This window comes from Trachemys scripta, chromosome 1 (assembly GCF_013100865.1).
Source record: "Trachemys scripta elegans isolate TJP31775 chromosome 1, CAS_Tse_1.0, whole genome shotgun sequence".
Taxonomy (NCBI): Eukaryota; Metazoa; Chordata; order Testudines; family Emydidae; genus Trachemys; species Trachemys scripta.
In genome coordinates this window covers 175205142-175231054 of record NC_048298.1, presented here as the reverse complement: position 1 = coordinate 175231054, position 25913 = coordinate 175205142, and the positions used below count along the sequence as shown (strand labels likewise).

The window sequence follows — 25913 nt, the reverse complement described above, 5'->3', positions numbered from 1 at the left end:
CAGGACCATTAATCGCATCCTGCTCAGAAGAACCGTGACTCTGGGTAACGTGCAGGACATTGTGGATGGCTTTGCACAAATGGGGTTCCCTAACTACGGAGGGGCGATAGATGGGACACATATTCCAATTCTGGCACCAGCCCACCTAGCCTCCAAGTATGTTAATTGGAAGGGTTATTTCTCTATGGTTCTCCAAGCGCTTGTGGATCACCATAGGCATTTCATTAACATTAACGCAGGCTGGCCCGGAAAGGTGCATGACGCAAGTATCTTTCGGAACACTGGCCTATTCAGGAAGCTGCAAGCCGGGAATATTTTCCCAGACGAGAAGATCACCATAGGGGAAGTTGAAATGCCCATTGTGATCCTTGGAGACCCTGCTTACCCTTTAATGACGTGGCTCATAAAACCCTACTCAGGGAGCCTTGAAAGCAGCAAGGAGCGGTTCAACAACAGGCTGAGCCAGTGCAGAATGACTGTGGAGTCTGCTTTTGGCTGTTTAAAGGGCCACTGGTGCTCTCTGTATGGGAAGCTAGACCTGGCTGATAACAGCATCCCCGCGTTCATATCCACGTGTTGTACCCTCCATAACATTTGTGAAGGGAAGGGTGAATGATTCACTCAGGCATGGAACTCGGAGGTTCAACACCTGGAGGCTGAATTTGAACAGCCAGAGAACAGGGCTATTAGAGGGGCCCAGCACAGGGCTGCAAGGATTAGGGATGCCTTGAGGGAGCAATTTGAGGCTGAAAGCCACCAGTAATGTCTGGTGCCCTGCACAGGAGTGAAGTGCAGTGGTTCCAATGTTAGTAGGAATCTGTGTTTGCTATGCTGACTTGCAGTGGCTGTTTCTTTCCTGGGCTAAGATATCTTTTACTTTATGCAGTAATAAAGAATGTTTTCAAAGCCAAAAAATCCATTTATTGAAAAGAAACACAACTGCTTGGGAAACAGAAAGGGCAAAGGGGTGGGGTGCGGAACGGTACAATCACAGATTTGCATATGTCATGTCTGGAGTGCTGTGCAATGAGTGCTGCACTTCAGGATGGCTATAATGCATGGTGATGGGGGTTGAATGCAGTGGGTAAGGGTCATAGTTTTCAGGGCTGGGTGGTGAAGTTACAGGTGTTGGAGGCACCTGGTGGCGGTAAGAACCCGGATGTTGGGAAAAGTGGGTTGGAGGTGACATGGGGGCACAAGGGAAAGAGTTTTGGGACAAGGGCTGCAGGGGGGAGCGGGCGTGGTAGTGCTCCGCCTGCATGGCTACAAGCACCTGGATAAAGTCTGCTTGGCACTCCATTATGCTTATCAGTCGATCTGTGCTTTGCTGCTGGAGCACCGCGCTTTTGTGCCGGCGCTCCTCGTTCTGCTGGCGGAGCCTCCTTTCACTCTCCTTCCACTCCTGCACTTTTTGATTTTCATTACTTGAATGCTGCATTACTTCATGCAACATGTCTTCCTTGCTTCTACGTGGCCTCTTTCTGATTCTTTGGAGTCTTTCGGCCGGTGATAACATGGACGGCTGAGATCCCAAGGTTGCATCTGTAAAGGCAAAATGCAACATTTAACAGAGGCAGCATTGTTCACACCAGACAGAGCAATGATTCCCCCTTACTTAAGGGCAAGCACAGTCTACACAATAGCATAATTTGTCCGTCCCAAAGCGAGCGCACATAACCCACAGAAGCCCCAAAATGGTGAGTAAGCACAGGGTCAAGCGTGACTGATTGTTTCATAGCTGTACTGTCCTCTGGGTTTCTGTGCCATGGAGAGAGCCAAGAGTGGCAGGGGGCCCCTATACTGAACGCCGTCCCCACATTTTCCACAGGAGTTCATCCTGGAAGATATCTCACTGCTGAGGGTGACCTGGGAAGCTAGGGAGGGTCTTCTACTGCAATGTGGCTTCCGCCCCGGCCCATATGCAGCTTGCCAGTGTGCAGCAATGGTCCCCCCGCCCCTCACGGCACAGTGGCGTGGACAAATTAACCTTCCTGGGACAAGAACCACAGTGGCTCACCCGAGAAACCTGAGCAAGTCTATTGCCCAAGTTCTGGATGAGACCTTTGAAGAGATCACTGAGGCTGATTACCGTGATGTGATAGAGCACATCAATGCCCTATCTTGGCATGCATAGAGCCTTAATCCTCCTTGCCCCAAGAGCCCGCACTGAATAACTTCCTTCCCAAAATAAAAGCCGCTTACTGGGAACCTCCTCTGGTGTTTCTCCTTCCACAAGCACCAGCCACCACGACTGGCTACCTTCCTCCTGGCTTGAGAGCAGCTCCTGGCTACATGCATCTAGGGATTCTGAGGTGCCTTCCTCTTCCTCGGCACACTTGCTCCCGCTTTGCTCCTCCTCCTCCTCTTGCCTTGTTGAACTGGGCTCTGAAGTGTCCATGGTGGTACTCGGAGTGGAGGTGGGGACACCCCCAAGTATCGTGTCCAGCTCTTTGTAGAAATGGCAGGTTGCGGGGGCAGCACCAGAGCGGCAGTTTGCCTTGCGGGCTTTGCGGTAGGCATTCTGCAGCTCCTTCACTTTAATCCTGCACTGCAGAGCATCCTGGTCATGGTCCCTTTCCATCATGTCCCTTGATATTTGCCCAAAGGTATCGTAATTCCTATGGTTGGAGCGCAGCTGGGACTGGACAGCTTCCTCTCCCCAAACACTGATGAGGTCCAGCACCTCGCTATTGCTCCATACTGGGGATTGCCTGGCGCATGGAGGCATGGTCACCTGGAAAGATTTGCTGAGAGCACTCCATGCCTGGCTGAACAAACAGGAAGGGGATTTTCAAAATTCCCAGGGAATTTAAAGGGCGGGTCTGACGGTTGATCACCTGAAGGCAGGGCAGTAGAGTTCAAAGTGATGACCAGAGTGGCTAGAACAGGCATTGTGGGACACTTCTGGAGGCCGATCAGAGCGCATTAACAGACCAGGGCATCCACACTGGCACCATGGTACTCCAGCAGGGGGCATCAAACGTTATTCCACTCGCCGAGGTGGAGTACCCGGAGCGCTCAAGCCGCAGAGTCAGAGTGTTCTACGTGCCTTGCCAGTGTGGACGGGGAGTGAGCTAGTGCGCACGGGGCTTCTTTATTGTGCACTAACTCGCAAGTGTAGCCAAGCCCTAAGGGCAGGTCTACACTAGAAACTTGCTCCGCCACTGTACCACTTCTGGTGAAGACACTCTAAGCTGATGAGAGAGAGCTCTCCCATCACCTTAAAAACTCCACCCCACAAGAGGTGGTAGTTATGTTGGCTGGAGAAGCTCTGACATAGCACTGTCTACACAGAGGATTATGGTCCACACCCCTGAATGGCGTAGTAGTGTACCCCTGGCCCAAGATATCACCAATGCCTGAGGCACCTGTAATGGCAGGGTATTGGTTAGGTGAGATAAAACTAGGTGATCCCAGCAGGTGAACCATTCCTGATGCTGCAGAGGAAGGCGGAAAAAACCCTAAGTCCTTGCTAATCTGGCCTGGGGGAGAATTCTTTCCAGGGTTCCATAATGAGATTCTAAATATGTAAAATTTGGCTTTCAAAAGTGGTTTCCTTATTAATGACTGCTTGCAAAAGTAGCGCTATACATAACACCAGAATATCCCTAAATACAATGAAATCTGAAATAATAGCAACCTCCAATAAATACCTACATTAAAGTATTGTAAAACTTTCCAGTACAATTTTGTTATATTTTTAGTTAGTTAAAGGCTCATTGTTTCGGTGACCATTTAAAACAGGTTTCACTGTAAATGATTACACAAGCCATTTTTTTTTAAGTTCTTATCTGTGAGAATAAGGTATTGTTTACACTGTCAGCAGATTTGCCAGAGTTAACATAATGTCAAGAAGATATTGAAACTTGTCCAACCTGTTCATTGTTTTGCAAACAGATTACACAATCCTAACTACCTTTAACAAACACCTTATTGAATCAGGCTTTTAAAGGTTTTACCAGGCTGTGATGTTGTCAAGTTTTATCCAGCAGGAATAGCAGTTTTAAAAATGCATCTGAAACTGACTTGGAATAAAGACCAGAACCTCTTATGGAGCTGAATGAAAGTGATAGGGAAAGGGCAAAGGAACTGTTTGTTTCCCATCCCCCGATCCTTGGGCTGCTTCTGTACTTAAGGCCTGACCCAACTCCGAAACTGAAACTGCATCTGAAACTGGGCAGTGGCTGCCCTCGCCCTCACCTGTGGGTATCGCTCCTGAAGCTCCCATTGGCTGCGGTTCCCCGTTCCCTGCCAATTGGAACTGCAGGGGGCGGTGCCTGCAGGCAAGGACAGCACATGGAGCCCTCTGCCCTCCCCTCCTCCAGGGGCCACAGGGATGTAGTGCTGGCTGTTTCTGGGAGTGGCACAGGGCCAGGGCAGGCAGACAGCCTGCCTTAGCCCCGCTGTGCCACAGGACTGGCAATCCCACAGGGCAGATTGAAAGCCCTGATGGGCCGGATCTGGCCTGCGGGCCGTAGTTTGCCCTCCCCTGTGTTAGGCCCTCCACTGTCCTCAAAACTCTTCCTCTCTGGCCCAGTTGGAATTGTTGATTGTCAGGGTGGAGCTCATTTGTGCAGAAGAGAGCTTTCCCTGGAGCTAATCCAACACTGTGGAATTCATTCTCTCAAGAACTCTTTCAAATCTCACCTCCTTATGATCCAAATGCAAAGCAAATGTCTTCAACTCTGCCTTCCCAAACATCAACATATAGAACACAACAACTTAGATACACATTTAACTAAAAAGAAACAAAATTTTAAAGAAGTTTAAATCCCATATACAATTTCTCCTACTTCATTGTCCACCTTCAAATCCCTCTTCAAAATTCTCCTTTGCCATGATGCCTACAAAAAACTTGACAATAGTTAGGCTCCTGGTGTCCTGAGCCCACTGCCTATCATGCTGGCAATATTTTGTCTCACTATTTCCTTATGCTGCCCCATCTATCTCTATTCATTTGTTGTCTCTTGTCTTATACCTAGATTGTAAGCTCCCTGGGAGTCTTTTCGTTCTGTGTTTGTGCAGTGCCTAGCACAATGGGGTCCTGGTTCATGACTGGGACTCCTAGGTACTATGATAATATGTATAATGAATAACAACAACAACGGAAAGGAAAATACATGCAACAGATGCTTGTCACTATGTTCACTCTGTTTATTCACTGTGTTTTTATCTTTGGAAAGTACTGAGATTCCATAGTGAGGGTATGGTACAAGAATCTAATTAGATTAAAATAAAACCATAATAAGGAACTTCGACATAATAAGGAACTTCGGGTGGTAGCAAGTGGTTATAACATAATTTGGTCATGTTCACATAAGATAGACACGATCATGGAAACACAAATTGTCCCAAATTACCACAATTTGTAATATAGATTGGCTCTTTCTTATTATTTAAAGACAGTATGGAAGAGTTGAATTTTGAGGGACTCAATACAATATGCTGGTTGAGATACTCTCCCAGGTGGCTAGTCAGCAGCTGCAGATGCAACTGACTCCTGACAGAGAAGAAGAGAGTATATAGGATCTAAGCAGAGGACAAACTAGGCAGAGCATAGGAATGAGACGAGACTTACAGAACTAAATGGTCATGAAAGATCTTAAAGATAAGGTCTGTGACATTTGAATGGAAGTGGATGAGGTGTGTGGTGGGACATTGCAGGCTGCTTGCCAAGTAGGAGGATCTAGACCTTAGTGATGTTTCAATGAAAAAAAGTAAAACTGGAGCTGTGCTTGAGAATAAGATTGAGAGAATGCAGTACAAGAAGGGTGTGAGAGAAAGAACTGGCTGTTATCAACACAGAACTGGAACTGGAGTATAAACTCTGAAATGATAACATGCCCCGGTAGGAAGAGAGAGACAAGTGAAGGGGCTAAGAAGGGAACTTTGTGAGAATATATGGGTCATCTGATGACTAAATCCCAGTTGCCATCCAACACAGCATGGTAAAAAGCTAAGTTTAGGTGGGAATGAGATGCACTGTGCTATTGTTCATGACCAACATTTTCAAACCTGAGTGTGTAGAATTAGCCACGTGCACCTATATTTAGGTACCAGTGAAGTAAATTGTAAAATCCTTCCCTGGGGACTGCAGCTTTATGTGATGAGAAGGCCTTCTTGCGCCCCTATGGCCCTGAGAGCTATGCTGGAGGGATCATTACTCCTGGTAGTGTCACCCATGCCAGACAGGTTGAAGGGTACAAGCCAGCCTAAAGGCAGCCAACTGGCCCTCCTGGTATGGGGCTGGGTGTGGGCTAATGATCTGGTCCAGTGGGAAAAAAAGGCACTCATGGAAACCTATTCTACTGCTCTCTCAGAAGGCAGTGGTGAAGGCCCTACATTCCTAATGGAATAGAGAGGCATAAGAGAGAGAAGTAAATTGTAGATGCTCAGCCCTTCTAAAAAGCAGGTCATCTTTTTTAAGGGCCCTAACTATGGAATTGAGTGCTTGCTTTTAGCCCCTCAAGTTTGTAAATGTTGGTTGGAGACAATAAGGGTGGATGGTATATTAGTAGTACTGCCAACCCCAAATGTTTAAAAAAATCATGAGTCAGGCTCACCAAAAATCATGAGATTGGCTTTAAAATGAGGAGATTATGTAAAAGTAACAGATTTGGTGTTCTTTTTATTTGCCTTCTCTTGTTGAGCCTTTACGGTGCGCTGGGGGTCACATTTTGAAACTTTCTCTACAGCCACAATGGCTAGAAACTTACTTTTCCTTTAGAATGAAGGCTGAAATCATCAATATCCACTTGACTCCAGGAGCTGGGGCTTTAAGGAAAACAATCATCATGAAACTCATGATAATATCATGATAGTTGGTAACACTGTAACAGTATTGAATAAAACAAGAGCATGTTTGACTCTGAACTTTATCCTATTCTGAGCTAATGGGGAACATTTTTATAGTCAGATAGTTTGTTAATAATATGTAAAGAGAGACCACGGCAGGAAAAAACTCCAGGTAAAAGACTGCAATAAAAGCAAAGTGGATGGAGCTCAACATTTTCACTAATACACAAGCACTGAGAAAGAAATAATAGTTTGTGAGGCAAGTAAACAAACATAAGAGCTCAGTTTGGAGTTACCCCTACGGAAATAACTAGGAAGCAACCAAATGAATAAAATAAACAACTCTTTAACTCAAAGAGCCTGCAGGGACTATTTAATTCAAGCAAGCACAGATGCCAACTCCAGTCTTTAATGACCAGGAGGGATACTGAGAAACCAAAATCTCTTTTTAAAGATATCAGATTAGTTCATTTAAGGAATCCCTTTCCCTGAAGACCTGCAACTTCCTCACTGTAATGTAAGTGCAGCTATTTAAGAAGTAGGTAAGACACAGGAGGAAAAAAAAAATCTAGGAGATGCCAGCCTTTGAAAATTGGGGAAGAAAAAAAAAGAAACTGCCAAGAAGCAGGACAATTCACACAAATTATCTCTCCTGCCCATCTTCTCCCTGCAAACCATGACACCACAATTCTTTGAAATGTTAGGTCCCAAGTTTGACTATACTAAGGTTTTAAAAGTGACTTGTAAAGCAAAGACAACATTCTTGTGCTATCTTTGCTTCTTTTATGATTAAAGTGGCCTGAAACTATTTTTTTAAAATCTGATTCTCTAAGGATTGGAGAACCAGTGAAATATTGACAGAGTCTTCTGACCTAGACAGAACCTGAATTTCTAATGTAACAAACATTCTATGAGTGAGGGATAAGTCTATTAGTAGGGGAAAGGGATTTTTAGTCAGACATATTGGGTCTGACCCTTAGCTGGTTTAAATTAACACAGTCCTGTTGATTTAAATGAACCTATGATGATTTACACTACCTAAAGATCTGGTCCAGGTAGTCTTAACAGCTATTTAACTTCAATGATAGATGGATATTTTGAATAAATGAAGCCCCTTTGTTAAAGATACAGCGTCCTTAACTCTTCAGTTAAGGTGGTGTAAGTTCACAGTAAACATCCCTTTTGCCCCTAGTAGTCTTCCAGATAGGACTAGGGAAGACCAATTTTGACATTCCTGATAAGGGGTCGGCAACGTTCGGCACGCGGCTCGCCAGGGTAAGCACCCTGGTGGGCCGGGCCAGTTTATTTACCTGCTGACGTGGCAGGTTCGGCCGATCACGGCCCCCACTTGCCGCTATTCACCGTCCTGGGCCAATGGGGGCGGCGGGAAGCGGCGCGGGCCGAGGGATTTGCTGGCCGCGGCTTCCTGCTGCCCCCATTGGTCCGGGATGGCGAACCGCGGCCAGTGGGGGCTGCGATCGGCCGAACCTGCTGCATCAGCAGGTAAATAAACTGGCTTACCCTGGCGAGCCGCGTGCCGAACGTTGCTGACCCCTGTTCCTGATATTGCTAAGGCCTTATCTACACTAGAAAGTTATATTGCTTTAACCATGCTGCTTCATACTGTTATAACTGCATCCACACCATGACTTCTACTACCATAACTACCGTGGTGAAAAAACAAAACAAACAAAGAATCCTCATACCCCTAATGAACATCATTATACTGGTACAACTTCCCAGTGGTAGCTCAGGTTTAAGGTAGAAAATGAGCAAAAGGAAACCATAAAGATATTCAGACTTTCTTTATACATCACAAAGGAGCAAAAGTACAAAAACAAACAAACAAACAACAACAAAAGTACAAGCTTTCCCCCACCCCCTTAAAAAAATCTCACAGACACCTTTGCAGTTTGCTCTTAAGAATCTGAAGTTACTGTACCCAAAGCATAAGTATATGCTAGCATTTGCTGATATGAATAGGGGAAAGGAGAAGGCTAAAAGATGTCTTTTGGACTAACTTTTGTGTTTAATTTAAAAAAAATTAAAAAATCTGGGAGCTGGTGCAGAGGCTGCCAAAGGCAGAAGAGAAAAAGTAGAATCAACATTTAATTTATTAAAGGTCAGTGAAAAGAAGGGATCAACAAAGAGTGAAAATGGAAGTAAACAGAAAAAAAAATCAGTAGAGAAAAAACTGCTGAACTATGTGTTTTTTTCCTTTGTTTTTCTCTGAGTCAGGTCAGCCTTTCTAAACAACCCATTTATTTCACCTGGCAAAATCAAACACAGGGAAAAATACAATCCAGTCAGGAATGTAGCAATTTGGTAGTGAAAACGGACACTGCCAGGCTATTTGCAGCTCCCTGGAATGTGTGTTGTTGGTCAAAGGCTGAATGCTTGGCAAAATGAACTTTGAGATACATCTCATCACACACTATTCAGATGACAGATCACAGGGACTGAGAAGGGGAAAACAAACAGAAACAAACAAACAAACAAACAAAAAAACACTAGTGAACAGTGCAGAACATGGGGAAGACAAGCTAAAGGGGAAAAAAATATTCAAGAGATCTCTCTTGAACAGAGCATCGTGTGTTATTCTTCAATAATTGCTCAGGCTGTTCGCAGTCTTTATGTCCCAGTATCAGAAAGATACCCCCAGAGGCAAGCAGCGGGTTGCTCCATATATGGTAAAGTGAGATAAAACTGACTGGACAAAACTCACAACAGCCTGCCGAAGCATTATCATCTAGTAAAACAACTAACAGCCTGAAACTAGAGAACGACAGTCTGACATCCCCTTCCGCCTGTTGCCACACCCAGAGACAGCCTCAGGCTTGTAATACAGTCATTGAAAAGGTGCAACTCATGTAATAACAATCTGTTTTCTTTTGTTCTTGATAGCAGGATAAAATGCCCTACTTTTTAGGACCAGCTTTCTGGGGATATTTTTCCCCTTCGGATGAAACAATGGCATGCGCGCACGCACACAGACCATTAAAATTATGCATTTATCTGTGTATTTTCATTGAGGTTCAGATGCTTACCCTTGGCAGTAAGTGCTTTCATAGCAATTAAAAGGTACAATTACTAAAATGAAAAATGCATACATCACAAAGGCATACAGAACTGCCCATACAAAGCCACAATAGCACTGACCTACAATAACCTGAGCAGTAACCCTAACATCTGATTACTCTGTGCCCCATCTTTCCCTGTCTCAGATGTCCAAGCTTTTCAGCCTGCCTTGACGTTTAACAAACACAGCCTCTGTCTGCTGACAAGGGCAGCACATGGCTAGCTGCTATGCATTACTAAATGTGCTTTAACCATGCTAGCCATATTTAGTACCCATCACTAACAGTGTGTCTGTCTAGCAATTTTTCATCCTGTTATTAACAATACCTATACTGGTATTAGCACTGAGGTAACCCCCTTTTTCAGTGCTTCATTTGTGCCAGGGCTGAGCCCATGTACCTCTTGGCTTGATTGTTCATTGCCCTGGCACCTCNTTGTGCCAGGGCTGAGCCCATGTACCTCTTGGCTTGATTGTTCATTGCCCTGGCACCTCCGGGCTTGCTGCATCAATTATGAATGTAAAAAAATTGCTTGAGCCCCAGCACCTAATTGCTTGAGCCCTTGCACCTCTTTCATTACAAATGAAGCACTGGCATTGCCCTTTTTCTTAGCTAATCAGCAGTAGTGGAGCATCAGAAGAGAAGCTACTACTATCAGCTTATTCCACTCAGCTGTTTAACAATAACACAGCTGTTTGCCATAGCTGAAGCCAGAGGCACTCCCTTTTTATAGCTCCACCAGCACCACACAGCAGAAGCAAGGCTGGGGTCAAGAGTTTCTCTTTTAAATCCCTACTGCTATCAAAACCAGGAGATGAAAATAGAGTAATGGTAGGGAAGATGCAAAAAGGGGCGGGATATAGAGAGGGAGGAAGTATTTTAGGGAATTAAAAAGTCACATCACATAGATGTTGTAGTAGTTTTATCTGATACAACTATAGACTCTATAGCAGGGGTCGGCAACGTTTGGCACGCGGCTCGCCAGGGTAAGCACCCTGGCGAGCTGGGCCAATTTTATTTACCTGCTGACGTGGCAGGTTCGGCCGATCGCGGACCCCACTGGCCGCGATTTGCCGTCCCGGGCCAATGGGGGCGGCGGGAAGCGGCGCAGGCGAGCGATGTGCTGGCCGCGGCTTCTCGCCACCCCCATTGGCCCGGGACGGCGAACCACGGCCAGTGGGGGCCACGATCGGCCTAACCTGCCGAGTCAGCAGGTAAATAAAACTGGCCTGGCCCGCCAGGGTCCTTACCCTGGCAAGCCATGTGCCAAACGTTGCTGACCCCTGCTCTATAGCTTTAAAATATGAGATGCTACAGACACCTTTGTCCTCCACTGTTTTGTCATCTGTTGCACTAGGAGATCTGAAGCTAAAACAAGTCTATAGTTGTATCAAAAACAAACACCAGACTACCATTGTTTTGTTTGGTGGATTTGTACTTCATAGAAATGTAACTACATCTACCGATATTGTTTTTGTCAAGATACCATCTTACAAGGGCAGTAACAAATGCAAGGTTGGGTGTGCATAAGTTAATGATACACCTCTTGGGTATGTTAAGCCACACCCAAGACATGTGCATATTGATTGACTACATATTCTATTGTATATTACTGCTTATTTACTGTCTGTGCTGAGGGTTGTAGGGGTGGAGTTTTATGAAAACTGGTTATTCTGCTTAATAAACTTTCCTGCAGTGTTGCTTGTGCAATTTGAATTAATCTCTCTTACTCACTCACTACTTTTCTTCCTAACTATACCTCTGTACTCTATTATTATTATTAACACAACAGGAACTTCCTTTGTTTGTGAAATTCAAACTTATATTTGCTGGTGATTTCTAATGTTTACAAACTCTCTGATAGAACCACTCTGATGTTATGAACAGGGGATAAGAAACAACGAGGTAGAATGCTCCCAAATCATTCATGCAAGGACTAACATTCCAAAATAATAATCACATAAGAACGGCCATACCAGGTCAGAACAAAGGTCCATCTAGCCCAGTATTCTGTCTACCGACAGTGGCCAATGCCAGGTGCCCCAGAGGGAGTGTACCAACAGGCAATGATCAAGTGATCTCTCTCCTGCCATCCATCTCCATTCTCTGACAAACAGAGGCTAGGGACACTATTCCTTACCCAACCTGGCTAGTAGCCATTAATGGACTTAACCACCATGAATTTACTCAGTTCTCTTTTAAACGCTGTTATAGTCCTAGCCTTCACAACCTCCTCAGGTAAGGAGTTCCACAAGTTGACTGTGCGCTGTGTGAAGAAGAACTTCCTTGTATTTGTTTTAAACCTGCTGCCTATTAATTTCATTTGGTGACCCCTAGTTCTTGTATTATGGGAATAAGTAAATAACTTTTCCTTATCCACTTTCTCCACATCACTCATGATTTTATATACCTCTATCATATCCCCCCTTAGTCTCCTCTTTTCCAAGCTGAAGAGTCCTAGCCTCTTTAATCTCTCCTCATATGGGACCTGTTCCAAACCCCTAATCATTTTAGTTGCCCTTTTCTGAACCTTTTCTAGTGCCAGTATATTTTTTTTTTAGATGAGGAGACCACATCTGTGCACAATATTCGAGATGTGGGTGTACCATCAATTTATATAAGGACAATAATATATTCTCAGTCTTATTCTCTATCCCCTTTTTAATGATCCCTAACATCCTGTTTGCTTTTTTGACTGCCTCTGCACACTGCATGGACATCTTCAGAGAACTATCCACGATGACTCCAAGATCTTTTTCCTGACTTCTTGTAGCTAAATTAGCCCCCATCGTATTGTATGTATAGTTGGGGTTATTTTTTCCAATGTGCATTACTTTACATTTATCCACATTAAATTTTATTTGCCATTTTGTTGCCCAATCACTTAGTTTTGTGAGATCTTTTTGAAGTTCATCACAGTCTGCTTTGGTCTTAACTATCTTGAGCAGTTTAGTATCATCTGCAAACTTTGTCACCTCACTGTTTACCCCTTTCTCCAGATCATTTATAAATAAGCTGAATAGGATTGGTCCGAGGACTGACCCTTGGGGAACACCACTAGTTACCCCTCTCCATTCTGAGAATTTACCATTAATTCCTACCCTTTGTTCCTGGTCTTTTAACCAGTTCTCAATCCATGAAAGGACCTTCCCTTTTATCCCATGACAACTTAATTTACGTAAGAGCCTTTGGTGAGGGACCTTGTCAAAGGCTTTCTGGAAATCTAAGTACACTATGTCCACTGGATCCCCCTTGTCCACATGTTTGTTGACCCCTTCAAAGAACTCTAATAGATTAGTAGGACATGATTTCCCTTTACAGAAACCATGTTGACTATTGCTCAACAGTTTATGTTTTTCTATGTGCCTGACAATTTTATTCTTAACTATTGTTTCGACTAATTTGCCCGGTACTGACGTTAGACTTACCGGTCTGTAATTGCCGGGATCACCTCTAGAGCCTTTTTTAAATATTGGCGTTACATTAGCTAACTTCCAGTCATTGGGTACAGAAGCTGATTTAAAGGACAGGTTACAAACCTTAGTTAATAGTTCTGCAACTTCACATTTGAGTTCTTTCAGAACTCTTGGGTGAATGCCATCTGGTCCCGGTGACTTGTTAATGTTAAGTTTATCAGTTAATTCCAAAACCTCCTCTAGTAACACTTCAATCTGTGACAGTTCCTCAGATTTGGGAATCTCCCTAACATCCTCAGCCGGCAAATAGAAAGGAGCATAAACACTGCCAAATTAAGTGCAAGAATGTAATAAGAAAAACCAAAGAGGAGTTTGAAGAACGGCTAGCCAAAAACTCCTCTTTGGTTTTTCTTATTACATTCTTGCACTTAATTTGGCAGTGTTTATGCTCCTTTCTATTTGCCTCACTAGGATTTGACTTCCACTTTTTAAAGGAAGTCTTTTTATCTCTCACTGCTTCTTTTACATGGTTGTTAAGCCACGGTGGCTCTTTTTTAGTTCTTTTACTGTGTTTCTTAATTTGGGGTATACATTGAAGTTGGGCCTCTATTATGGTGTCTTTAAAAAGTGCCCATGCAGCTTGCAGAGATTTCACTTTAGTCACTGTACTTTTTAACTTCTGTTTAACTAACCCCCTCATTTTTGTGTAGTTCCCCCTTTTGAAATTAAATGCCACAGTGTTGGGCTGTTGAGATGTTCTTCCCACCACAGGGATGTTGAATTCTATTGTATTATGGTCACTATTTCCAAGCAGTCCTGTTATAGTTACCTCTTGGACCAGCTCCTGCACTCCACTCAGGACTAAATCTAGAGTTGCTTCTCCCCTTGTGGGTTCCCGTACCAGCTGCTCCATGAAGCAGTCATTTAAAGTATCGAGAAATTTTATCTCTGCATTTCGTCCTGAAGTGAAATGTTCCCAGTCAATATGGGGATAATTGAAATCCCCCTCTATTATTGGGTTCTTAATTTTGATAGCCTCTCTAATTTCCCTTAGCATTTCATCATCACTATCACCATCCTGGTCAGGTGGTCTATAATAGATCCCTAATGTTATATTCTTATTAGAGCATGAAATTTCTATCCATAGAGATTCTATGGAACATGTGGATCCACTTAAGATTTTTACTTCATTGGATTCTACATTTTCTTTCACAAAACAAAAATGAGAAAAATAGCTGATCAAGAAGAAGCTAGGAGATTTTTGGGATAATCTTACACATCTGCTGTCAACATCAGGTTTCACCATTTAAAGAGAAAGCATAATAAACATGGTGAGCTTATTCTGTTAATTAAGGAATATATAACCCCTTTGTAAGGTATTATTCATAACAACTGGGAGCACAGTTCCTTAAGTAAGGAAAGATTCTATGATTTCTATTGTCTAGTCATTAAGGGCTAAATCATGGCTTAGGGGAGAAAACAAATAGCTGTGGTCAAGCACTTGCTTCTGATGGTAGGGGGCAGGGCTACCTGTCTGGTCACCCTAGAACCACTGCCCTACACTGTAACAAACAATTGATGTCACTCTGCTGGTTTTCAGACCTTAGCTGATGCAGCTTAGGGCTGCACTCTACTCTTTTCAAGGTTATTCCCCTTCTCACTTTGTCGTATTTTACCCCTCAATTTCTGGTCTAAGTATTTTTAAGCATTTATTTACTGACCAGATGCCCAATTAACCATGTTTTATTTATTTTTATTGCTTTGTGCAAACTTTAAATAAGATAACACTGGTATTTCCAGGTCACTGGAAATTTAACACAAACAAACTTTTCTTTCTCATGAGTTCATTCTTTTTGGTCACATGTTTTGGACCTATCACTTGTGCTAAAATCCAAACTCAGTTTAAAACCACAGTTCACATGTGAGCCTGTATTCCTATAAGAAGGTCTAATATCTCTCCTCATTGATTAACCTCGATAGTTTCCTGTGATAATTAACTTAAATGTGATTGGGAAAAATAAGAATTATTATTAGACAAAAGTGATTTAGTAATTTAGGAAAGTGAGTTCTTTCAGGGACAGGAAGTTGTGTGAAGTCCAGAACTTGGCATTTTCTATACTGAACTAAAAAAAAATAAAAATAAAAAAAGCATTGCTAGACAGAGTGACAGATTTAAATTCTGATGTGCTGTGAAACACCAGCATGCCTTAGGTACATAGGCACTAACTCCGTGAGTGCTAAAAAAGTTAGCAGGTGTTAGCACCCACCGGCAACCAGCTCCCTTCCTCCCCCTAGCACTTCCCCTCCCTGCTGGCAGTCCCATTGATCAACTTCTCCCCCTCCCTCCCAGCACTTCCTACCCACCATGGATCAGCTGTTCCGCGCCGTGCAGGAAGCACTGAGAGGGAGCGGGAGGAGAGGGGACGGGACATGCTCAGGGGAGGGGGCAGAAAGAGGCATGGAAGAGGTGGGACAGGGGTGCGGCCTTAGGGGAAGGGGTGGAGTGAGAGTGGGAAGAGGGGGGTTGGTGTCTTGAGGGAAGGGGTGGAGTGGGGGCAAAGCCTGGGGTATAGGGAGGGGGGTCGAGCACCCCCTCCTGGATAGAGAGGAAGTTGGTGCCTATGCTTAGGTAGTCCAAAATGATATCCTCCATGCATGACATTGCTCATAGGAGATCATGCTGTATAGAAGACTCCATGTTCTTCTACAAAATAGCATCCTCCTTGAGGATCAGAAGGAATTGTCCTATGGGCCACATGCAGCCCACGGGCCATCAGTTGGACAACATACAGTTGGTTGGGCATGCAATGAATGTCTTGCATACATTGATCGGATGCCACTGATTTCTAGGGAGTGTGCCTTCCTACCATTTCTTTTTAGCCCATGGATCAGACAGTAGAGAGCTGATGTTAACATCACCATCTTTGCTTTTGTTTTTCTTCTTATAGTCAGATATATTTTAGTGGCAAAGATGTAAAGAACTGCTGCTGCTAGTAAAAAAAAAATACTTTGCAACATCTGAAAGAATAGGATCTCAGCTATCCAATGGTATTAAATATTAATCTCCAAAACAATCAGTTCATGAGAGAGGGTTAAATTTATTGCACAGTGAAATGTGTTAATTTGGAATTTACTCCTGTGTTGCTCAGAGCAGAATTTGGCCCAAAATTTGTTCAGCAGCATACTGATTTAACAGCCTATGAATATATACAGTATAATAACTTTTGTTACTCTCTGTGTGCAGCCAGAACAAGATCAGGGACTAATTCTCAGGTTTAGAGCTTGATAAATATTACTTAAGTAAACTTCCCAACAGTAAAGTGCAGTACAGTGTACTTGGGAATGAGATTAAAGATCATCTAGGTATAGCTCCCAAAACTAAAAGAACACTTTGCTGCAGTTTTCAGTAACAGTGTTAATATGGATGATGTGCATGAAGGCAGTGTGGCTGATGGTGGAAGAAAAACATAAAGAGCTTAATGTGCTCAAATCAAGGGGACTGGATAATTTCCATCTCAGAAAACTGAGAGAACTGGCACATGACATGAGATTGCTAGTCCAGTAGCAAGGATTTTTAATACATCTAACTACTTGGGGGTAGTACCGTATGACTAGAAGGAGGATAGTCTGTAAAAGAAACTTACTGGAACATCTCTCAGGGTGAGATTTCATCTGTAATTACTTTCTTACTGTATTAGGTTTAGACTTGCATGTTTTATTTTATTTTGCTTGGTAATTCACTTTGTTCTGTCTGTTATTATTTGGAACCACTTAAATCCTACTTTTTGGATTTAATAAAATCACTTTTTACTTATTAATTAACCCAAAGTATGTATTAATACCTGGGGGGGGGGGGCAAACAGCTGTGCATATCTCTCTATCAGTGTTCTAGAGGGCGAACAATTTATGAGTTTATCCTGCATAAGCTTTATACAAGGGGAAATGGATTTATTTGGGGTTTGGACCACATTGGGAGCTGGGCATCTAAGTGTTGGAAACAGGAACACTTCTTATGCTGTTTTCAGTTAAACCTGCAGCTTTTGGGGGACATTGTTCAGACCTGGTTTTGAGTTTGTAGTAGGCTAGCATGTCTGGCTCAAACCAGGCAGGGCACTGAAGTCCCAAGCTGCCAGGGAAAATGGGCTTAGAGGTAGTCTCAGCACATCAGTTGGCAGTCCCAAGGTGGTTTCTGTGATCCAACCCATCATAGTGGCATAGTCGGCAGGATCTGTGCACAGCTGATTGCTCTGAGATACTGGTAATGATTTTAAGTGAGTTTTGGGTGTGGTGGCTGGAGAACAGACAAAGTGGTTACTGGTTTGTTATTTTCTGTTTGCTTATTTCGGGTAAGGGAAGTAGGGACAGAAAGATAAGCAAAATAAGTAAGAATGACAATCAGAAGAAGCTAGAGTTGTATAGGTTGCAAATTGTCCAGAAAGGCTAAACACTGGATGCTGGGAAAGTCTCTGTTAACTAAGAAGCCCCTGAGCTGAGTGCATCCCAGTTTCAGTGAACAGCAGAGGGGTGTGGCCCAGCACAAGAGAGCAGAAAAATGACTACCAGTGAGGCAGCTACTAATTAGAGCTGGCCAGACTGGAAGCAGAAGAGAAGGCAAAGGACCGTGTGTTTCAATTGAAACTCAAAGAAGCAGAGGCAGCCAGGGAGGAAGCTGCCCACAAAAGAGCCTTGGAGTTAAGAGACAGAGAAATACAGGCCCAGATTGAGGCCCAGAGGCATTGTCAATCCAGAGGAGGATCGGAATATTACACAGGGAGATCTGGATGCCCTTGAAGACTGTAGTGACAAAAATGGGATGAAATTCAATAGTACAAAGTACAAGGTCATGCACTTAGGGTCTAATCATAAGAATTTCTGCTACAAGCTGCGGGCTTATCAGTTGGAAGCGACAGAGGAGGAGAGAAACCTTGCTTCTGACGGTAGGGGGCAGGGCTCAGCAGCCCTGGGGCTCACTTTTGGTTTATGTCTTAGGTTCATAAACACTCATGCTTCAGGGTTTCAACCCGTCATCTGCAGGAATCAGGGATAGCTGTGGCTGGAGATGGGACATTGGACTGGGATAGACATTGCTCTGAGTTGGCACCGGGCATTCTCTCTCTCAAAGGCTTATCTAGCCGGTTCTTGCTCAGATTCTCAGGGTCTAGCTGATTGCCGTACGTGGGGTTAGGAAGGAATTTTCCAGCAGGCCAGATTGGCAGTGACCATGGGTTTTTGTTTTGCCTTCTTCTGCAGCATGTGGTTGTAGGTCATATGCCAGGGTTATCTGGGTATATCTCCCTTAATCACTTCCCTGCCATTGCAGGGGCCTTGGGCATTGGTGCATCTTGGTCCCTCCTATTCTCTGCCTGTAGCACATAATAGTCTAGTCTCCTGTGGCTTGTAATACTTTGGTGTGGGTGCTGGGTGGTGTTAGTGGCCTACGCCATAAAGGAGGTCAGATTAGATGATCTGTTGGCCCCTTCTGGCTTTAAACTTCATGACAACTCACTATGGGTATTATTATACTCATTTTATATGTGTGTGAAGTAAAGCTGAGAAGTTAAGCCTAGTTCACACAGCAACTATATGGCAGAGGTGGAAACATAAACCAAGAATTCTGGCTCTAACCACGAAACATGAAGTCAGGCAGGGAAATACATTGTTTAATTCTGTTTGTTAGTCATCAGCCACTAGACCTCTTTACTGAGGGCATGTCTTTGGGAAATTGGTATGTCTTAGGACTGTGGCAATGTACACTACAGGGGTGTGAATTCTAAAGAGCACTGACTGGCCTGTGTAGACCTTAAGAGGTGCACACTAACAGTTCCCTAGCATGCTGTAATGTAGTACTGTTTCAAACTTTAGATTTATGTTTACATAGCAAAAGCTGTGCACAGACTAGCTTATCAGAGCTGGCTTGAGTACAGCTAGCTCAGGTAACAGTAGCAATGAAGATAGCACAGTGTGGGTTTCAGCAATGGATAGTACAAGTCTGACACTGATCCTGGGTACTTACTTGGCTTGCTAGTCTGCTCCGAAGCCCATGCTGCACTGACTTAACTGTTATTGCTACCTAGACTACCTGGATTCAAAGGAGCTCAGGCAGGTTAGCCACTGCACAACTTTGGCTGTGTAGACACACCCTTGCATTTATTTAGCATTTTTATATGAAGCTATTAAAGCATTTTACCAAATATTATTTGGTTTTTCAAAACACCCCTCTCAGGTAAGTAAATATTATTACACACAGTATGAAAATGGGCAAACTGAGGAATAGATAGACAAAATGATTTACCCAGTGAAGCTCAATGAGTAAATGGCAAAACCAAAAATAGAATCCAGTTGTCCTAATGTCTGGCCTCCTGTTCTAACCACTACATATCATTCCATACAGTTTTGAACTCTTGAATGTGTTTTGGTCGTCATCCTGCAACATTTCAATCATTGATGAAAGATTAAAAGATAACTCAAAATGACACTCACCACTTAAACCTGCCTAACAGGAAGAGTGAATTCAGGTCATGCAGAAAAAGGAAGAAATGCTTTTCATAGTTTCATAGAATATAAGGCTAGATCATTAGATCATCTCTGACCTATATATCAGAAGCTGTTAATTTTCACCTGGATAGCCCTATATTAAACACAATAGCTTCACACAAAAGCATTTCAATCCTCATGAGACTAAACTATGTGCCACAGGGAGAGAACAGGAGAGACTTAGGGCAGGTCTACACCAGAAACTTGCATCGGCACAGCTGCACCGATGCAGCTGTGCCACTGTAGCACTTCTGGTGAAGATGCTCTAAGCCAGGGGTGGGCAAACTTTTTGGCCTGAGGGCCGCATCGGGTTTTGGAAATTGTATGGAGGGCCGGTTAGGGGAGGGGATTGTGGCCCGGCCCCCCCCCCCATCTGCCCCGCCTCGGGACTCCTGCCCCATCCAACCCCTCCTGTTCCCTGATGTCCCCCCCACCCCCCAAAACGCCTGCCCCATCCACCCCTACCCCGCTCCCTTTCCCTTGACCGCCCCCGGACCCCTGCACCTGACTGCCCCACGCACCCCATCCAACCCCTCCTCTCATTCCTGATGCCCCCTCCAGGACCCTTGCCCCATCCAACCACCCCTTCTCCCTGACTGCCCCCGGAACCCCTGCCCCATCCACACACCCCCCACTCCCTGTCCCCTGACTGCCCCCAGGTGCCCCATCCAACACCCCTCCTTCTTGACTGCCCCCCCGTTCTCCCCCCGACCCGATCCACCCCCGCCTCTTCCCCCTGACCACCACGCTGAACTCCCCTGCCCTCTATCCAACCCCCCCACTCCCTGCCCCCTTACTCGGAGCACCGGTGGCTGTTGGCACTACAGCCGTGCCGCCCAGCTGGAGCCAGGCCACGCTGCCACTGCCACCACCATGCAGCTCAGAGCACCGGGTCAGGCCCAGCTCTGCAGCTGCGTTGCTCCAGGAACTCACAGCCCCGCCGCCCAGAGCATTGCGCCGGCAGCGGGGCGAGCTGAGGCTGTGGGAGAGCGGGGACAGCAGGGGAGGGGCTGGGGGCCAGCCTCCCAGGCCAGGAGCTCAGGGGCTGGGCAGGATGGTCCTGTGGGCCGTAGTTTGCCCACTTCTGATCTAAGCTGATGAGAGAGAGCTCTCCCATGAGCTTAAAAACTCCACCTTTACAAGAGGTGGTAGCTATGTTGGTGAGAGAAGCTCTGACATTGCACTGTCTACACAGAGGGTTATGATTATGTGCTCCAAGTAGATGTTGAACAGTGTGGGCAAAAGAAGGCAGCCTTGCCCGACTCCAGCAGTGGTGCGAAACCACTCTCTATTGTGATATTGACAAGAACTGCACTGCTGGCCTTGGCATACAGTTGTTTAATGGTAAGAATAAGTTTACGACCAATATTGTACTTCTTCATGGTTGCCCAGAGAGCTTCATGCCATACTCTGTCAAACGCCTTCTTGAAGTCAACAAAGACGTGGTAGATGTGCTGCTGGTATTATAAGTACTTCTCACATAGAACACAAAGGTTGAAAATCTATTCTGTGGTACTTTTTCCAGCACGAAAGCCAGCCTGTTCTTCAGCAATGATATTTTCCATTTGCGGCTTCAGTCTGTTCAATATGACTTTCAACATCACTTTGCTGGGATGGCTAATTAAGCTTATGGTCTGGTAATTTTGACACAATTGCAGGTTGCCTTTCTTTGCCAGAGTGATGATTAGTGACTGTGTCCACGTGGAGGGCCACTCACCAGTCTGCCAGATCTTGTTGCAGATCTTGGTGAGTACATCTATTACTATTTTTCCTCTGAATGTCATCAGTTCAGCTGTAGCCTTTCCGTTCTTGAGTGATTTCATTTTCATGTAGTATTGGAAAGTCATCCTCCTCTGTTGAATCTGGGCTGTCTAAGACACTAGGATCTCCATTTGTCTGGTGGTTGTATAGATCAGAGCAGTAGTTTGTCCACCATATTGATGGGTGATGTTACTAGGTAATGAAAAAGTCTTCAACAGAAATTTGGTAAAGGTATGTTTCATATTATCTCTTCTCACCTCTGCTTGGTTCCAAGAGAAAGGAATAACTCACCTTCCCTGAAAAGCACAAAGTATTTTACTTTAGCTATCCTAATTTCAGGTGTCATTGTAATACAATAGAATACAATGCAATGCCATGGCAAACACCTGCTACCAGGTACATTGCTCACTACAGTGAGTAGGCCCAGGACCAAGCACTGTGCCTCATAGCAAGTGTTTGCAGGTCCTGGCCCTTATTTATTGTGTGACAGCATCATTCACAAAAAGCCTCATAGAACTCCTCACAAATGGCTGGAGTTGGCCAGTAAAACTAAATTCTTCAGACTGCAATACAGGTATCTTCAGGTAACTTTTGGAGGGCAGAGGTGAAAGCTTGGGAGATTTTAGAAGCCAAAGAGACTAAAGGATCAAATTTCACTAACAGATTAAAGAAGTCTTAAAAGGCTGTTTAAAAAAAAAATCACAAAAAAGTGAAATATGCCCAGGCATGAGCATGCAGTTTTGCCCTGTAAAGCTATCATCAGTAGTGGAAGAGGCTCACATTTGAGCCTGGATCAAATTTTTCACTAGAAAAATCTCAGTGAATACTTGAAAAGTGAAAATTAGCTCTTTCCCACAACTCTATTTACTGACACATGGCACTGTCTGCAGCCAATAGCCCTTACAGCCTGCGCCAAACACCTTTTGGTACATTCTGCACAGATTTCTTACAGAAGATAGTTAAATATAATTAGTAGGATCCTTAACAATGCAACTGCTTTCAGCTGCAATAGGTTAGAAGCACTTTCTGATTATCTAGTAAATGATTCAATTGTAATTTGAATGGTCATGAACAAGCTTCATTTCTCAGCTCAGAACCAAAGGGCATGTGCTCTGAGCATCTTTTTTGTTGTCCATACGGAGAATTATTGGGTCCAATTGTTAAAAACAAATGACAGGTGGTAAACCCTCCATGCCATCTGACAGTGCAATTATCTCACTCTCTTGCATCCGTAATCTTCTACATTCAATGTAATTGATTATAGTTTTAATTTGTTTTTCAGCCTGCAGTTGAACACATGCTTGTATCTGCATCTTTATTAAAGAGACAAAGTAATCTCCTGTAGCTGATGCTGCATTTCCCATGTTATTCACCTACACAATCCAAAGTCGTCGGGATAGTTTATATATTAGGATCAATAAGAAAAGTAAGCTTCTTAAAGCACTGGCAGAATGCCACTTCCTCCAGCCTCCCAAATCCAAATGTAAGCAATTTATCACTACATTTATTCTGAGAGGAAAAGCCATGGCTCACAGCCTTATTTACAACACAGTTAACCACCTTTACAATTAACCAAGTTGGAGAACCCCCCTCACAGCTAATCAGCTACCTCGTATTAAATATATTACATGCCATTAACCTTGTCAGTTAGTAGATCTCTTTCAACTCTGAATACTGCCCCTGTCTAGAAAGGTACTGATCCAAATGCTCTCACAGGCATGTATCTGACAGTTTTCTCATTCTCCTCAAAACATCTAGATACTTTATAAAAAAAAAAGAAATTATACATATTTCAGCCCCTAACCCAATCTCCCAGTTCAGGAAAGCATTTAAGCACATGCTCAACTTGCTTGTGCTTAAGTCCCATTATCTTCAATGTGACTTAACCGTATGCTTAAGTGCTCTTCTGAATATAGATGCTTTCCTCAAAGGAAATGATTCAAGTCTTTTTACTGTGCAGAAATGGGGAATGACACCCCTCTGCATCACGGCTCTTCTAAAGATCCCTACATTACTGACATAACTGATAACCTATTCTATGATTATGCATCTCTTGAACTAGTGTCGATCCCTTTTAAACAATAGCTTCTCATGTGAATAACTGACTTTTTTTTTAATATTTATGCTTCAGTAGGGCCCAGTCAGGACTGGGGTGCCATTTTGTTAGGTGTTGTGTAAACACTCACAGAGTCCCTCCCCGCCCTGAAATGTTTTACAATCTTTGGGTATGTCTACACTATGAAATTAAATCAATTTTATAGAAGTCGATATTTAGAAACTGATTTTATACAGTCGATTACGTATGTCCACACTAAGCGCATTAAGTCAGCGGAGTGCATCCTCACTACCATGGCTAGCATCGACCTACGGAGCGGTGCACTGTGGGTAGCTATCCCACAGTCCCCGCAGTCTCTGCTGCCCATTGGAATTCTGGGTTAAGCTCCCAATGCCTGATGGGGCAAAAACATTGTCGCGGGTGATTTTGGGTACATGTCGTCAGGTCCCCCTCCCTCCATGAAAGCAATGGCAGACAATCATTTTGTGCCTTTTTTCCTGGGTTACCTGTGCAGACACCATACCATGGCAAGCATGGAGCCCGCTCAACTCACCGTCACCGTACATCTCCTGGGTGCTGCTGGCAGATGCGGTACTGCAGTGATACACAGCAGCAGCTCCTTGCCTTCACGGCAGATGGTGCAGTAGGACTGATAGCCGTTGTACGTCTCCTAGGTGCTCCTGGCAGATCTCAGAGAGGTCAATCAGGGGCGCCTGGACAGACATGGCTATCCTCCTCTTAGAGCACTGAATGGGAGCCAGAGGCTCCTGGTCATTCTCTTCTTTAAGTTTCGTCTCATGGAGATTCAGTCCTGCCTGGAATATCATGCGAGCTGGAGGCTTCTGCCTCAGGCTGCTCTCCCAGCCAGCAGCACCACATGGTCGCACCTACCCAAGCCTACCCCTTGCTCCCCTGGCTCATGAAGCCTGGTCAGTAGTAAGGAGCAGTTCAACTATAGGCTGAGCAAGTGCAGAATGGTGGTAGAATGTGCATTTGGATGTTTAAAAGCTTTGCTGACTAGGTCAGACCTCAGCGCAACCAACATTTCCATTGTTATTACTGCTTGCTGTGTGCTCCATAATATCTGTGAGAATAAGGGGTAGATGTTTATGGCGGGGTGGGAGGTTGAGGCAAATTGTCTGGCATCCGATTTTGAGCAGCCAGACACCAGGGTGATTTTCTCATCTGAAAGTTCTGCAGCCACTGCTCGTCATCCCAGACTTGCATGACGATGTGATCCCACCATTCAGTGCTTGTTTCCCAAGCCCAAAAGCGGCGTTCCACGTGGTGAGCATGTCCATGAATGCCACAAGCAATCTCGTGTCATATGCGTTATGCAAGTCGACATCATCGTTGGACTCCTCACTGTCAGTTTGTAGCTTAAGGAGTAACTCGACTGCCAAATGTGACGTGCTGGCAAGACCCATCAGCATATTCCTCAGCACTTCAGTCTCCATTCCCGCAGGCCAAAAGAGAAGACAGAGCGTGCAGTACAAAAAACATTGAAAGATGGCGCCAAATGTGGACAGAAGCACAGGGATTGCTGGGATATGAAGCGATGCATCACGGGGCGTTGGGACAGGACCCAGAATACCCTGCACCCCCCACCTCCTTCCCACAAGCCACTGCACCAGGATGGGAGGAGGTGCTCTGTGGCTGCCCATAATGCACCACTCCCAATACCACTGCAAGTGTCTCAAATGTGGACACGCCAGTGCGCTTGCAGCTGACAGTGTGAACACACTGCAGTGCTTTCTCTACTGCGCGGTCCGAGGGCTTGTTTAACTCACAGCATTCTACATCTGCAAGTGTAGCCATGCCCTTAGTATTAAGGTCCTTATACTGGTGTAGCTATTCCCATACAGGAAGGGGAATAAGTTGTACTGGTATAAGTCACTTTTATATCGGTGTGTCTTGGCAAGGAGACTGGGACTGAAACAAGGACGAGGAACCAGTGGGACAGGGGAGATAGGACTAGGACAGCAACAAGCAAGAGAGGATAGGCAGTGGCGTAGCCAGGTTCTAAGAGGAGTGGGAGCAAACATAAAAAAGGCGCCCCCCCCCCCTTAGGCCCTCCTCTGGCCATGCCCCCCTTGGCTCCTCCTCCGGCCGCTCCATGCCCCCCCTCATGGCTTCTCTGTCCCTGCCGTGCCACCCCCGTGGCTCCCCCCCTCGCTCCTCCAGCCATGCCCGCCGCCCCCCCATGGCTGCCGGCCGCGTTGCCAGCCTGCGCCTCCCCTCACTCCTACGGCCGCCAGCCTGTGCCCCCCCCCC

The 25913-nt window shown here is 44.8% G+C and overlaps 1 long non-coding RNA gene across 1 annotated transcript in view; it reads left to right on the top strand.

The window, feature by feature from the left end:
• Window positions 1-23748, top strand: part of LOC117889002 — a 52112-nt gene extending 28364 nt beyond the window's left edge. The window contains exons 3-4 of the long non-coding RNA XR_004648391.1: window positions 21481-21568; window positions 22866-23748. This is a non-coding gene — a long non-coding RNA (uncharacterized LOC117889002). The remainder of the gene's footprint in view (window positions 1-21480; window positions 21569-22865) is intronic.
• The last annotated feature ends 2165 nt before the right edge of the window (window positions 23749-25913 follow it).